This window comes from Panicum hallii, chromosome 9 (genome assembly GCF_002211085.1).
Source record: "Panicum hallii strain FIL2 chromosome 9, PHallii_v3.1, whole genome shotgun sequence".
Lineage (NCBI taxonomy): Eukaryota > Viridiplantae > Streptophyta > Magnoliopsida > Poales > Poaceae > Panicum > Panicum hallii.
In genome coordinates this window covers 32829994-32841769 of record NC_038050.1, presented here as the reverse complement: position 1 = coordinate 32841769, position 11776 = coordinate 32829994, and the positions used below count along the sequence as shown (strand labels likewise).

The 11776-nt window shown below is 43.5% G+C and overlaps 1 non-coding gene across 1 annotated transcript; it reads left to right on the top strand.

Moving 5' to 3' along the window:
- Positions 1-10697: 10697 nt before the first annotated feature.
- LOC112878411 lies at positions 10698-10804 on the top strand. Its single transcript, XR_003225737.1, has one exon. It is a non-coding gene; the product is annotated as a small nucleolar RNA R71 (small nucleolar RNA).
- The last annotated feature ends 972 nt before the right edge of the window (positions 10805-11776 follow it).

The following is an 11776-nucleotide window of genomic DNA, read 5'->3' as shown; positions in this document are numbered from 1 at the left end:
CTCTTGTTTCATTTCTTTCTTCTTTTGCATAGCCCACATCTTTCTTGTTCAGAAATTTGGAGAGAGAGTCACTTTTATTGGAGCTTTTATTTGATGGATGGCATGCTTTGCGCAACTTCCAGTGTGGAAATCAGCATATATATGTGGAGTGTACGTGATCTTGATCATGAGAGCATGAAAAGTTTCTAATATGGGTCAAAGAATTTGACAAAACTCAAAGCAAGGACAAGGTGCATAAAAGGTTTTTCATGAAGATCAAACTTTGGCTTTGGTAGGAATTTTAATTTGAGGAGGCAAGCTATTATATTTTTTTGATTTTGCAAAAGAAATCCCAAGTACCTTGCAAGGAAAAACATGGTCAATTACTTAGATAACATGCGTTCCCTATGAAAATAATTGTTCACAAGAAAGAGAAAGAATGCGAGGAATAAAGAGTATGCTAAATGGAAGCGCATGGAGTGCATAAGGAGATTTGGCAAAGTTCATTTAGTTTTTGTGATCAACATAACATTCATTTAAATTTAGGATCTTAGGAGGAGTTTGAGGGTTGTGTTGCACAAACCATCATTTGAAGGAGGAAGAAGAGGGAACTGAGGGAAGTCAGGGCTGGTTCGACTGAAGTAAAGGTTCAGCCATCCCTCTCTAGATCCTATCTGTCCTGTTCTTCCGTGTGTTAGGTCGTCTGATGTTGTGCAAGATGTTGGTGGGAGATCTTGAATGAGTTTGCACATGGTGAGCATGAGAGATCTCCCCCACACTTATTCTTATACGTGTTTTTATTAAAGCAGAAACAAAGGTGGAAACAAGCAAGAACTCTACTAGTTGTAAAAATCGGGGAGTCTAAGTTTTATTAAATCAAAGTGCATGAAGCGTTTGGAGCACCTAATTTTTTTCTTATTATTTTCATTATTTATTTTTATTTTTCTTTTTTATTTTGGCAAACTAGGCATGATGGGTAACTTAGCAGGGGGAACATGAGGCGAGGGTGCACGAGGTGTGTGAAATATTTACCTGATAGAACTCCCCAAGTATTGAATAAAAATGCAAGAGTTAAGCTTAAATACATAAAGAAAAGCTTTGCATTTGTTCTGCTTGTTCCTCTCGTATCTATCTTTCCATGGGACCAAGGAGCGCTGTATGAGTGTTGAGGTTTATTGTACACTGCTCCTTGGTTGTTTCTTTTATTCCTTGCAAAAGGTTAGTGGATAAGAAATATTCAGGATACATTTGAAGGATTTTGAAAGGACTTTTATTTTTATATTTTTTGTTCACATCCACGCTTAAGGGAAATCAAATGATGAGGATATCACTCCTTCGGATGCACATAACACTCTGCTGAACATTCAAAGTCCAATCACTAGAGCTCGCGCGAGATTATTGAATTTACAGGTGAGCTCGTTTCTAAGCACTTCCTTTTATGATCTTGAGAATAGATTACTACCTAATGATTATATTTTGATTAGGAACCAAGGGGAGGACTAGGGGATGCGTGGAGAGGAGCTTGGAGTTGGACAAGGCGAGCAAGGGACGTCCAAGACACTTGGAGGCCCAATACAACTCAACTTTGAGTCCACCTCGGAGTTCAGGAGCAGTTTGCCTTAGATTGGACGCCCAGGCCACATATGGAGTCCGATTTCGACGTTCCACATACGGTTGGAAAGATATTTTCATAGAGCTTCCAATGGCACCGGCCCATGACCAAATGATGCCTGAGTCAATGGGACTCGTTGAATCAAATGGACATCTAGAATCTGTCTCGGTGCTGCATCGCTGTCTTTTGGGCTGTTAGCCCGTGTATCATATTGGAGCCCATTAGGTGTGTGTCCAGGGGTTTTCCACGTCCCTAAACAGTTTATATTCAGTAGAGTCACCCAAATTAGGGTTTGGGGTTTTGCTTAGATTAATCTGTCAAGAGCAGTTTCGTCGTTCGTCGGTTTGTGAGACCCCAACTTCCTGAGTTAATCATACATCTGCAATTTGGTTGCATTCTTTCTTGTTCTTGCTTGTGTTCTTCAATTCGCAGGCAAGGATTAGACTTCTTGGTGAGGTCGGCTGTGTAACACCGATCGATAATCTAAGGAGACATTGTGCTACGATTGCGGGGTTCGGAATGTGTTGTTCAGAAGCCGAATCGAATTGTGTCACAACTCCACCAAATCAAGAGTAATAGAACCTTTCGGAAGATCGGGAATCCTAATTTATATCTGTTGGTATCAGAGCTTCTGGTTTACTTTCAGGTTCGTTCTTAACCTAGTTCGTGTGTTTTTGCTTTCGTCCTAGATTCCACAAAAAAGCCAAAAAATTTTAGTCGTTAGATTTCCCCTGTCCCAGACCTTGTTTAGGCTTTGCATAATTCTGTTTCAGAGTCCGTAGTGTTGAGTTTGTGTCATAGTTCATATTTTTGTTACTGGTTTACTTTGTGTCTGAGTTCAGTCGTGTGACCCCCATCCGCAGCCACCATATTCATCTATCTGATCCAGTTTCGACCTCAATAAAAACCTAATACGGAGGGTCCTCCTTAAAATAGGCATAACTTTTCGCTCGGAACTCCGATTGAGGCGTTCTTTTTTTTTAAAATTTTTCCTTGCAAAATTTTCCATATACGATTCCCCCGCTTTGCCAGGTTTGCAAATTCAGAATTTCCAAAAAAGAATTAGAAGATTGTTTGTTTTTTCTTAGAAGTTCCAGCACCCGTTTTAAAGAAAGCTCGTGATTTTGTACATATTACATCTTACATCAGATTGAGCTGATACTTTGTGGTGTTCCTATTCTCATGCTCTTGGTTGAGAAAAAAATATAAGAAAAATAAAAGGAAAAAGAAAAAATTGATTTCTACTAGTGGTAAAAGACAAAACAGGAGGCACATAGAGTGGATACACTTGCTGATATCGTGTCGTTTCTGATCTTCCTTGTTTCCTTCATGCTCCTTACTTGTTGACACTACTGTTATAAGCATACAAGTACACCAGCAGATAAGAACAAGCAATTTGAACATTCATTTAGCATTGCTATCTGTTATTGAATTGTGTTCCATTCACATACTTGGCCTTCCTATAGCTCCACATATTACTTCTGGATAACATAGGTTTTTGACCCTTGCAATAGTGGACTACATCTCCTAGGTATCCTTATCTTGCTAGTAAGAACCTTGTAAGAGCTTGGTAAGGTATTTTCCTTTTTGCTGTGTTGATTGAGAGGCAGCACTACCCCTGCATAGTAAATTATTAGGGGTAACCTTGTTGGTGTTCTTGTGTCTACAATGCCAGTGATGATGGAAATAACACTCCTAAGGACTTCAACGAGTGTGTCAGCCAAGAGCAACTACAGTCTGCTGTAGACAATGCTCAGAAAGATATGAAGGAGACGGTCATCAAGGTCATCACCGATGCATTCATTGAACTCAAGCTAGGCGACATCATTGAGAGGTTGAACAGGAGGGTATTCATGCTAGCCGTCAGAACAGGAGGGTATCTATGCTAAGATTAAATTTACCATACTTTCTTTTTCGGGACATTATGATGCTAAGGGATACCTTGATTGGGAGATGACAGTAGAATAAAAATTTAGTGCCCACCTTGTTCTTGAGCAACATAGAGTTAGACAAGCCACTAGTAAATTTAAGGACTTTGCAATCATTTGGTGGACTGGTTTAGCTGTAGAGGGCACTTCACCTAGTACATGGGAGGAACTTAAGGTTGCTATGCGTGATAGATTTGTTCCACCATCTTATACTAGAGACCTGCGTAAGAAATTGATGCGCTTAGAACAAGGAGATAAATCTGTACAGGACTACTATGGTGAGCTTCAAAAAGGTTTGATGCGTTGTAGCATAGTGGAGGGAACCGAGGATTCTATTTTTCGATTCTATTCTGGTTTGAGGCAGGAAATTTAGGATATTGTTGACTATAAAGAATTTAATACTATCAACCAGTTGTTCCAGTGTGCTATGCTTGCAGAGAAGGAATTGAAGGGACGTGAGCAACAGAACAAGACCAGCGTCTGGACATCCTTTGCGCCACGTACACCGGTGCATTCAGGGCCAGCCAAGATCTCCAGCTTTTGGATGCCCACATCAGTAGCCAAACGACCTACCACGAGTGGCGTTCCTGCTGCACCAAATAAGCCTTCCACACGTGCTGCAGATTCAGGTAAAAATTCTTTGCAGGTTCCTGCCCAAAGTTTCTCGTCCGTTGCCTCGACGGGATGCACTTGCAGCATTCAGTGCCATCACTGCCTTCGGATTGGCCACGTGAAGAAGGATTGCCCAAGTCAGCGGGCATATGTGGCAACAGAAGATGGAGTTTACATCAGCACCTTCGACGTAGAAGAGGAAGATTATGATGATGATGTTGCTACCAATGACGCTGAGGACCATGTCCTTGGTGGTGGAGATACTTCGGGCTACATGAACATCATTGTTCAGTGTGTGCTCAGCACGCAAATTCAGCAGCCTGAAAGGCTACGGTGCCACAACTTGTTCCAGATTTTCTTCGTCATCAAGAACCATCGTGCACATGTGATTATTGATGGAGAAAGCTGCAACAACTTGGTAGTTCAGATTTGGTCACGAAGCTTTGCTTGACCACACGACCGCATCCACATCCATACCATATTCAATGGTTTAATGATTCTGGAAAAGCTAAGGTAATGAAAACTTGCAGAGTTTCTTTTTCCATTGGTGCCTATGCTGATTTTGTTGATTGTGATGTGGTACATATGCAAGTTTGTTCACTTTTGTTGGGGCATCCTTGGGAACATGATAATGATGCTACACACCATGGTAGGAGTAATAAATACACTTTTATGCATAAGGGAAAAAATTACTTTGGTTCCGTTGACCCCTGCTGAAATTGTACAAGCTGATAAGGAAAGAGCTGCTAGTTCGAACAATATTAAATCTGAAAACCAGCGTTTGAAAGTACTAGCCACATGCCGTGAAATATGGTAAGCGGTAAGCCTAGTAACCAATCGGCCCGGCAAGTGGACTCGTCCCCCACCACTCGACTTTTATTTTATGTTTACACGCACCGACATGTGGGAGTACGTTCTGCAGAGCAGATGGGAATACGATCATACAGTCACGCTGTAGACGTATGTCCTGCACATTGGATGTGCGTATGGTCCTGCAGTCGCTTGTGGTGGCTTTGTTCCACGACCCGGAATGAAAGGCAAACGGTTGCTTCGGAACGACCTGTTGGTGTTCCAAGCGTGTGAGTTAGGTTTACCTTGCAAGGGTTGAAATTCGATTCAGAATCGTCCGTTTCTCGCGGAGATTGAGACTGCTTAATTCTTCTGCCACATAGAGTAACAAGAGAAATCTTATGATGAGTAATACTGAGGTATGCTGTAAAGAGGCTCTACCTTGCTTGAGTAGTTATAGTGCTTAGCTAGAATGGTTAAAAGAACTAGAAACTGAAAGCTAAAATATGAAATTAAAGATCTACTCTTTGTTGCTTCTCAGCAAAAGCTAAACGCAGAACCTTTGCAAAGCCTTCATGGTCTAGTTATGGGCTAAATATACCCTAATTCCGGGTAAGCCTTGCTGAGTATTAGAGTACTCAGACTTGCAATATGATTTTATTTTAGGTAATATCCTTGAAGACCCTACCCTTCCCATGCCTTGGCCCTATGCTTTGCCTGATGGTTGGTCTGTGGAGTGGGACCCGTCCCCGGCCAACGCTGATCATAACGAGTGATGTCATGCCATGGCTTAGCATGATGTCCTTACTCGCGACGTGTACAGTTGTCGTAATTTAAACTCCGCTGCCGTAAACTTGAATCTTTAAACTGGTTTGTAATAATTTCTATCAGTCTAGAACTTATGCTATTTTGGAAACTCTTGTAATATAAGTGCTTGATGTAAAATATGATGGCAATTGTATCTCTGGACTCGCCTTCGTGCGAGGTACCTTGTTGGATCCTGCTTTCGGTGGTTTATCAGGACGTTACACGACAGGCCAAGGGGTTACACTGTTTGAAGTACGATTGGAGTCTTTGAGAGAGGACTTGCATACTTGAGCCAGTGCAATTCAGGTTGGTTCTGCCACACCAATTTTGACTTTCCATATATGGTTGGAAAGATATTTTCATAGAGCTTCCAATAGCACTGAGCCCATGACCAAATGATGCCTGAGTCAACGGGAATCATCGAATCAAGTGGATGTCCAGAATCTGTCTCGGTGCTACATCGCCGTCTTTTGGGCTGTTGGCCCGTGTATCGTATTGGAGCCCATTAAGGGTGTGTCCAGGGGTCTTGCACGTCCCAAATGATGCCTGAGTCAACAGAAATCATCGAATCAAGTGGACATCCAGAATCTTTCTCGGTGCTACGTCACCGTCTTTTGGGCTGTTGGCCCGTGTATCGTATTGAAGCCCATTAGGGGTGTGTCCAGGGGTCTTGCACGTCCCTAAATACTTTATATTCAATAGAGTCGCCCATGTTAGGGTTTGGAGTTTTACTTAGATTAATCTATCAAGAACAGTTTTACCATTCATCGGTTTGTGAGACCCCAACTTCGTGAGTTAATCATACATCTGCAATTTTGGTTGCATTCTTTCTTGTTCTTGCTTGTGTTCTTCGATTCGCAGGCACGGATTAGCCTTCTTGGAGAGGTCGGCTGTGCAACACCAGTCGATAACCTGAGGAGATGTGGTGCTATGATTGCGGGGTTCAGAACATGTTGTTCAGAAGCCGAATCGAATTGTGTCGTGACTCCACCAAATTGAGAGTAACAGAACCTTCCGGAAGATCGGGAATCCTAGTTCACATCATCAAATTTAAAGATTCAGTAGCATGGATCCCAAAATGCTTGCCATCAATTTTTTTCATTATTATTTATTTATTTGAGAGATTCTTTTATTCAAAAAGGTTTTATTTATTATTTTTCACCAAATTTTTATCTTTTCAGCATAACTCATACAAGGCTGAGATGAAATTGCATGAATGTAACAAAGGGGCATTTTGATAATATAGTTATGGTGCACCTTGAGAGGTGATGTGTGCCTGCTTTGTATGCTGTGCAATTTTTTTTAAGAACATCCCACGCCTTGCTTATTTGAAATCTTCCCTGCAGGGGTTAGTCCGCAAAACATATACATCCAATGTCTATGTCATCACCGTCATGCTCCGACGATCCGCCAAGGAGGTAGCCTCCTACCACCAAGTCCTCCTCGGTTGATGTGGAATTGGCTTCTTCCTCCGAGGAGAATAAGTTTTCTTCCCAGGACGCATCGTCCTCGTCATCTTCCTCCAGTTCCCCGCTGAGGAGGAGGTGGAGGTCTTCGCCATCGGTTAGGGATTCGTCGTCCTCTGACCAGGTCTGGAAGTCCCATTCCTCTGCATCCAAATGCAGAGGGGCGCAGGCCTCGTAAGCGGCTATAGGGTCATACTCTGGAGTGGGTTCTCGGGTGGACTCGGACTTGAAGGAAATGGCAGAGGAAGCAGAGGAAGAAGAAGAAGCCATTACGAGAGAAGGAAAGTTGTATTAGGTGTGGTTGCTAATGGCTGAAGGAAGGGGATGAGAGAAAGAAAACTACCGGGGGCAGGTTTATAAAGATGGAGTGGAAGATGAATCGGCACCGTGACAGTTTCCGAGTTTGATGCGGAGCAGTCACATCCCCTAGAAGTCGAAGAGGCATGCCTGTACGGATTTTGGAAGTCGAAGAGGCGGGGCGATGAAAAAGAGAAATGGTTTCGGAATAATTATTGCCGAAACCAGGGGGGCATGTGTTATCGCCATAATTTAGCTAGGCCAGAAAGGTGGGCCACGAAGCAAGATGGGCTCAAAAGATAATCGTAGTGGGCTTGCGAATCGGCCCTTGCGCGGGTATTTGAGGCCAGGGTTGGCCATGTATCTAGATAGGTATGTGTGTTTAAATAGTTTAGATAGAGATAGCCAAGATTCGTGTCATGGTTAGTTAGGATTGGTTAGGGAAGGCAAGCCTCCGAACTATAAATATATACCTTGGATTATGAATAAAACAATCAACAATTCACCAACAACTCTTGGCGCATCGCCATCCCTATTCTAGGGTTTCTTGGGTAAGTGCCGTGCAGCCCCGATCATGCCTCGTGTGATCGGGACGGCATCGTTCCTGCTTAACTACCTTTGTGTTTCTCATACTGAAGCGTTGTTGATGGCGAGTAACACTAGTTATCTTGGCGTTTATAGAGTAGCATCAGCTCTTCCATGCTTTATTTGTGCATCATTTGTTACCTGTAAACGTTCAGCTGTCCTCATGCCCGATCTTGGGTATAAGGGCAGCACCTTGCTGTATTCTTATTTAGTAGATCCAATCTGTTATGGTTAGTCTTCGTTCGTCGAAGATTTAGTTTAATATCTGCATGATTAGGCCCTTCAAACGGGTTGAATGTTCCAGCAGTATGTTTTGTGCTTTATATCAACTTAAAGAGGGGTTGTTCCGGGAATCAGCTCTCTGTTGGTTTTTAGGCCTCTGTTTAGGTTGCTATTCTGTTACCTTCCATGTCTGTTAGGCTCAATCACGTGTAGGATGTTCCGGTTATGCATTGAAAGCTTTAACAGTCGTAGATTGGGTTAGTTAATGGATTATAGAGCAAGTTTTATATTTACCGTCGGATATGCATACTTTATTCAAATATGTAGATCCGATCTGATACAAGATACAATCGGCTCTTTACAGCCGATATCGGGAATCACTCGATGAGCCGATCACGGCTCGGACTAATGTTTATACATGTTTGTGCATGCAGGAAACTAACATATAACACCTTCCTGATCATGTATAAGGTCATATGGCACGCCTAGCAACCTAGACGCCAGGTCGTGTGCCGGATCTCGAGCCGTTGATCGAGGGATCGGGGCCCACCAGCAGTCCCGGGAGCCTCCCGGCTCCTCGTGTTGCCTGTCGCTGCTCGCCGGTGGATTTTGACCGACAACAGTTTGCTTGTTTTGATCTCTTTCTTCTCGAGCTCCAGAAATTTCTTACGCTGGATTCTTCGCTTCGCATTCCACTGGTAATGCACCTTGGTCTCCTCTCAAATCCGAAGACTTTCCATGAACTCGATGAGGGTTTCGATGGATGGGGTTGATGGCTTCTCCGGCTCTTTCTAGGATTTCTTCTTGCGGTTGAATGTTTTGACCTCTGAGCATTGTTCAACCTTCGGTCTGAAGGCGAACCTCTCCTTCTCCCCATTAATGTTGAGCTTGATTTCTCCAGCTCCCACAACAATGTGTGCATTCGCCGTGCTCAATAATGGCCTTCCTAAAATGAGAGGGGTCTTGGTGTCGACTTCCATGTCGAGGACGATGAAATCAACAGGGACGAAAAAGTTCTAGATTTTTACCGAAATATTTTCGGCGATCCCCACGGGTTAGCGAACTGATTGGTCCGCTAGCTGCAAGCACATAGCAGTAGGGGCAAGCACATGATGGTTAAGTTTTTCATAAACTACCTTTGGCATGACACTGATGCTTGCTCCTAGATCGCAAAGAGCATGTTTAAAGTGTTGAGCTCTGATGGAACATGTGATAGTGGGACATCCTGGCTCCTTCTTCTTCTCTAGGAGTGGATCGAGTATAGCTGCGCTGCACTCCTCCGTAAGTTGCACGACCTCGGTGGTTGGCAGGGTCTTCTTGTTTCCAAGGATATCCTTGATATACTTGGCATACGTGGGCACCTGCATAGTATCAAGAAGCGGTATGTTGACATAAAGCTTCTTAATTACCTCAATAAACTTGCCGAATTGCTCGTCGGCCACCAGCCTCCTCCATTATGGAAATTATAAGGCGGTTGTATCATGGTACTCCCGGGAAGCCCTTGGGACTTCCTCGGTTTCTCCCTGGGTAGCAGTGGTGTCGGATTCTTCAGCCTCCTCCTGCACTTCGTCTTCAGCATCAGCATCCCTAGCGGTTATGGTCTTCCGTCGTGTACCTGTATCCTGCGGAAAGGGCGGTTCCTGCATGGACTTTGTAGTCTGCATAGTCACCGCATTCACACTTTCCTTGGGGTTCACTTCCGGCTGGCTGGGTAGTTTTCTCGAGTTATGGTTAGGGCAAGATGAGGCTAGCTGAGCCACTTGAGTTTCTATCTTTTTTTAAAACTCAACTGACTTTTAGTAACAGAGTTAAACCCCTCTAGTTGTGCGGCCAAAGACTCCAAAATTTTATCATTAGCTTGAAACTTCTTGCTAATGTTATCATTAATTTGTTTTTGGCCGTACACTAGGTCTATTAACGAAGGCTAAAAATTGTTAATAAAATTGCTACCTTGCTGTTGGCCAAAGGGGAGGTTGGGCTTGGACCTACAACCTTGCTGAGTATGGTAGCCTGAGTTATTGGGATTGCTGTTCCCAATGAAATTCTGGTCTCTTGAGTCATCGGCCAATTGTTGCCCAAGTGCCCACTATCACCATATATATCACATGTGATCCGAGACTCCATAATCTGGTTAACCTCCTGGTGCGGAGATTGTAGCTTTTCATGAGAAGATCCATCTTGGCTGCCAGCATATCTGCACCATCAATTTGATGTAATCCTTTAGCACGAGCTCGCTGCCTATGTACCTTCCAACTCTAGTCGGAGGCAATCTTGTCAATGAGCGCCTTAGCTCTTGCAACATCGAGAGAGAGGAATGCTCCTCCTACTGCTGCGTCTTTGTGGTCTTACGCTCGCTAAGTCAAGCCATGGAAGAAGTTCTGGATGATTAGCCACTCTTCCATGCCATGGTGTGGGCATGTTGCAATGTAATCCTCGAGACGTTCCTAGGCTTCCGGGGTTATCTCATCCTGCAGTTGTTGAAAACTGGAAATCCTGTTCCGAAGGACATTGGTTTTGCCCACCAGAAAGTAGTTTGCCAGGAATGCATTAGAATAGGCATCCCATATGGTGAATGCATCCTTGTTGGTGTAGAACCATGTCTTTGCTTTCCCAAGCAGAGAGAATGGGAACAGACGAAGTTACACATTACCCAGCGTAGTGCCTTTAGGGTTGATTGTACTGCTCACTTCTAGGAAATTCTGAAGATGAGGGTTGGCATCCTTGGATGCCTTACCACAGAAAGGACTTCCTTGGACCATGTTGACAAGCCTAGTCTTTAGCTCAAAGCCTTCATTGCCTTGGTTGGTGTTCAGTCCAGTAGGGATATGGGTGCTGGATGGGGCTGAGAATTGACAGAGTGTCTTCTGAGCCATGAATGATGAAACTGGTGTTGTCAAACTTTCGCCTAAGGTGAGCCTTTTTTGAGGTGGGACAGTCCTCTATCAGACAACCTGCCTGATTCTTTCTAGATTCAGGTCAAAGTTAGATGGTAGATCGAAACCGGTCATACTCTACTCTGCATATATCACAAAGACAAAGAGAGTAATGGCAAGCCCGCTAAACCTAGCGGTGATAAATCAGTAAATTTATCAAACTATTCAATGATATCTTTAGCACCAATTGCTTCCCCAGCAACGGCGCTAGAAATGCTTGTTGAAGTTTCTTATGCCAAATAGAATGTGTATTCCGCAAGCGTACAGAATCACTGTTGTAGCACTTCACCTTGGAGTATTCTAGTGTATCATAAATTTCCATGGGGAAGCACTATGCTTCTAAAGAGTATCGAATGAATGAGTGATAAACCTTACTGGAGATATCCACCGGCTAACTTAGTGGGGGTAAGCCAGATAAGATGTAATAAGACAATGGCCAAAGATGACCATCTGACACAGGAGACTCTAGGCCTTAGAGCGGTAAGCAGCTGGGAGGACAATGAGCGAGAAAGATTCCTAAAACACTTTTAAACTAACGAGCTAGCC